The 4,736-nt window shown below is 40.5% G+C and overlaps 1 long non-coding RNA gene across 1 annotated transcript; it reads left to right on the top strand.

Moving 5' to 3' along the window:
- The first annotated feature begins 1,873 nt into the window (after positions 1–1,873).
- Positions 1,874–4,220, top strand: LOC130172435 (uncharacterized). The gene is made up of 3 exons (XR_008828263.1): positions 1,874–2,198; positions 2,815–2,920; positions 3,421–4,220. It is a non-coding gene; the product is annotated as an uncharacterized LOC130172435 (long non-coding RNA).
- The last annotated feature ends 516 nt before the right edge of the window (positions 4,221–4,736 follow it).

Raw genomic sequence — 4,736 nt, 5'->3', positions numbered from 1 at the left:
TGTAAACATGAAATCCATCATATTCTTCATGAATGCTACTCAAATAGACAGGAAAACCGATCCTGAAGTGTTCTGTATAGACAGGACAATGAGTGAAAAAAACTCAGTTTTGAGACACAAAGAACGCTTCTGACGAAGACTTAGAGCAGATCCTGACGCTTAACAGAGCGTTACAACAGTATCGCATTCTCAGGTGCAGCTGATAACTTTGTTACATGTAAACATGAAATCCATCATATTCTTCATGAATGCTACTCAAATAGACAGGATAACTTATCCTGAAGTGTTCTGTGTAGAAATGCCACTAAATGTGAATGCTCAGATTTTGGATACACACAAACAGCTTTAACGAGGGAAAGAGCCGATTCAGACGCTGGAAACGTGGAAACAGCGCTTTACAACAGTATCGCATTCTCAGGTGTAGCTGATAACTTTATGACATGTAAACATGAAATCCATCATATTCTTCATGAATGCTACTCAAATAGACAGGAAAACCGATCCTGAAGTGTTCTGTATAGACAGGACAATGAGTGAAAAAAACTCACTTTTCAGACACAGAGAACGCTTCTGAAGAGGACTTAGAGCAGATCCTGACGCTTAACAGAGCGTTACAACAGTGTCGCATTCTCAGGTGCAGCTGATAACTTTATTACATGTAAACATGAAATCCATCATATTCTTCATGAATGCTACTCAAATAGACCGGAAAACTTATCCTGAAGTTTTCTGTGTAGAAATCTCACTTAATGTGAATGCTCAGATTTTGGATACACACAGACAGCTTTAACGAGGGAAAGAGCCGATTCAGACGCTGGAAACGTGGAAACAGCGCTTTACAACAGTATCGCATTCTCAGGTGTAGCTGATAACTTTATGACATGTAAACATGAAATCCATAATATTCTTCATGAATGCTACTCAAATAGACAAGAAAACTTTTCCAGCGTACTCACCCTTAAGGAAGAGGAATCAGTCACTGGCTGGTACTCCTCATCATCAGTGGTGATATTTTCATCCTCTGAGGAGGGTATCCCATCATCTTCCAGAGAGGATGTGTCCTCATCTTGAGTAGAAGATGTCTCTTCTTCAAATGCAGAGGATTTCTCCCTATCTTCGATCTTTGAACGCATCACATAGTCAAGTGCTTGAAGCAGTGAATATGACCTTCTTGCCACCTTGCCAGAGAAAAAATGATCTGGAAGCTGATAGGCTTACTTACAGCCTTAGTATTGACTGCACCTGCATAAACTCCAGGACATATTTACAAACAATGCCAGAGTTGCTTTTTGTTTACCCTGCAGCTGCATCTTTGAACTCTGCAAGATGCCCTTTGATTTTTTTCATTGTTGCCTGAGTCAAACCATTATCTGCTATCCTAAAGGTCACAGCTATGTCAAAATTGTGTCATTCATTCGCTCCATTGGAGTGCAGTATGCCATCATAGACCCATATTGGAAACTTAGAATATTAGATACAATTTCTCCCTTGGCCCAAAATGGAGAAATGACTGAATCTGGTAGAAAACATTAAAAACTACAATTTTTAAGTGTTGAGTTTAGAATGACAGCAATTTTAACTAAATTGTATGATTTAAAGGGGACCTATTATGCAAAATGCACTTTTCCATGGTTTTCTATCGGTAGTATGTGTCCCTGGCGTGTCTACGGACCCCCCAAACATGAGAAAAGTCCATCCTATCGTTCTTTTGCTTTCTCCACCTTTCAAGAAATGTGTGCTCAAACGAGCGGATTGGAGATTCGCCCCTGGTGACGTCAAGAAGGGCGATGCCCCTCCCCCCGTGTGGGTGACGCTCCCCGAGCTATGTGTGTGTTCCGCCCTCTGAGTCCGTGTTACAGACGGTATCGTTACTTCCCTCGCTAACACTGGCTTTAGGTAGAACAATGTCGAAGGTACGAGCGAAACACAGTAGTTGCTTTGTTGTTGGCTGCACAAACCAACACAGAAGTCTTTTTTTAACCCCTACGCCCGAGGATCTGAAGACCCAGTGGATTAATTTTATTTTTGATGGAAATGTTCCCGTTCCAACTCCGAAAGTGTTGTACGTGTGTGCTAACCATTTCACCTCGGACTGCTTTCTCAACGAGGGCCAGGACAATGCAGGATTTGCTACAATTCTCAAGATAAAGCTTGGATCAGTACCGACTGTCCGTGACCCAACTTTGAACTTCGGAACTGTAAGTTTTACCATTTTATGTTGCTTTACTGTTTGTTCACGAGAGCCTGTTGCGTGTGTTGTTAGCATGGCAGCTAACGTGGCTAACGTTTAGCGTCGTCGACACGGAGCCGGGTATAGCCGGGTACAGATTGTATGCAATTCTTCTGCTTGGTATCGCCGTGTGACATTGATTAGAGCCACCCTGTTGAATGTATTATACTTTAAAGGCGTTTTAGCTGTCTGTAAAGTCAAGCAGGTAAAATTCGGACTAAAAATAAGCTCGTAGTGATTAGCATAGGTGTCTGGGCTTGTTTATTAGTGCTGTGAAAGTTATTATTGAGAGTCATGCCTTATAACGGCCGTTTTAATGTGTATATCATGTTTACAGATACAGTGCCTGTAGGGAATATCTAGATAAGCGCTAAGTTAAGGGGATATGTCCAAGGGGATAGTCTATAATACACATTTTTTGCATCTTGCACATATAGTGAGCTATTTGCAGCATTTACAAGCTATCGACAACCCAGTTTACACATAATTGAGAGCATCTGTTATCATTCTTGCACTGTTTGCAGCTGTTGCCATAACTACACATTTGAGGAGATGTTGGTGTAACCTCTGTTTCCTCTGTTCAGGCCATCTATACAGCTTCCTGCAACAAGGGGTGTTGCATGCCAGACTGACCCACTGCAGGCACACAGTTATCCTTGAAGAGTCTTCAGCCTCACATCAGAAGTACAGGTCTGTAGCCATCTGAAGTGCATCTACTTTTGATAAACCTAACAGTCATTTATTAGTCTTGGAATAATGTGCAGGTAAATGAAGCTGTGGTTACTTACAACTTGTGAGAGTGTGTAGGCTAAGGTTTCTGTCATCATCTGTCACCTGGCTGCCATGTACTACAATGAAAATGCTGACCGACCACAAGCCCAAACAAAAGAAGGTGAACCACTGTTCAAGGTCCAATTTCCAAAAGCCATGAAGGGAGAATGCAGAGCTAAACCAATTAAGACTGGGCTGACATTCTATAAGTGTTATATTATTTTATTTTTCAACCAAAAAATGTTTTGTACACATTGTATTAAATATTGCACATATAATGTTATGACAGTTCCATCAACAACAAAATACAGTAAAGAAAATATCAGGAGGTAGTTAGAAACAGACTTTCAATCATTGTTTTGTAAAAAAAAAAAAAGTGAAAAATGTAAAAAAAAAATCTTTTGTGTTTTATCAAACAGGGAATGTGGTGGACCTCATATTTGAAAAAGTCTTTGTGACCTGGGACCATACACAGAAGCTGCTTTGGCCATCCCCATCCCAGAGGACCTCACTGCACAGTCGAGCGGCCTGAGAAGGAGGAGGTCATATCCAGCTATGTGTCCCGGTTCTATCATGGGCCAGTCTAAAGCCCACGTACCGGCCTGTGGCGTCAGGAAACACGGCATGGATGTGTAGGACCACGCAGGCTAGAATGACGACCCAGATTCTGCAACCAAGGAAGCCCCAGCACCAGCTCACAAAGCTCCTATAGGCTAGATACCTGTACTGACTAAAACAACTGGACAGGGCATTTAGTCTTGCAAACATATATCTATGTTGTGTCTCACAATTTTTTATATGGATCCGGTGAATCCTACAGTTTTTTTTTTTATTATCACTGATTATAACTGCCTCATTTGATGTAAATAAATGCTTGATTGTTACTAAAGAAATGACTCCTCTGAATTCATATATTATATGCACACTATCTGCTGATAGAAGAACTTTACAAATCAAAGAGCAGCTAAACTAATTTATTTGAGTGTGTGTTACTCTATTTGTGGTGTGTTATTACCATTGTAAAATTATGTGCACTGAAGTAAAACAAGACTGCCTAACATCTTTTATTTAGATTGAAACTATGTTTTTACAAAGAAGCAAAACATACTGGTGTATTCCTCTCAACTGTAAAGGACCGTAGTCAGTGCGGTACATGTTGCAGGCATTCTGGAGGGAGTACACAATGAGGCAGAGCGGCTCCAACCCAGGACAGCCGACTGTACATGGTAAATCTTCCTCGATCTCCCATAGCCGTCTGGTAACCTACAGTGAATTGCAAATGGGACATTCTATGGTTTATTATAAATGTAATGTAATCAAAACAAATTAATGATTAGTTTGTCTAGTGAGAATGTTACCTGTGGTATCTCCTAGCAGCAGATATTCTCAGCTTCTGTGGGCATGGTTGCACAGTTTCCACAGGAGCACCTATCCAAAATACATAACAGAGGTAATTTATAACATGTCACTTATTGCATATAATGTGGAGCTTGACAACAGTGTAGTGTAGAAAACTGCCCAGTTTAGTCTTTGACTAAAGATTACTGTTGCTGTCAGACATGTTTATGCTGATTTACAGCTTTTACTGTAATACACAAAATAAATTTACTACATAAAGGAAGATGTCATGATGAGCATCTCTGCTCAAAACATGGAGAAAAATGGTTTACTTTGTCAGCACCTATTAATATATCTGACTAGTACTGACATTGAACACCTGTAGCAGTCCACATAC

Source organism: Seriola aureovittata, chromosome 7, assembly GCF_021018895.1.
Source record: "Seriola aureovittata isolate HTS-2021-v1 ecotype China chromosome 7, ASM2101889v1, whole genome shotgun sequence".
Taxonomy (NCBI): domain Eukaryota; kingdom Metazoa; phylum Chordata; class Actinopteri; order Carangiformes; family Carangidae; genus Seriola; species Seriola aureovittata.
The sequence above is the reverse complement of the archived record's forward strand: the minus strand, read 5'-3'. Positions and strand labels throughout refer to the sequence as shown.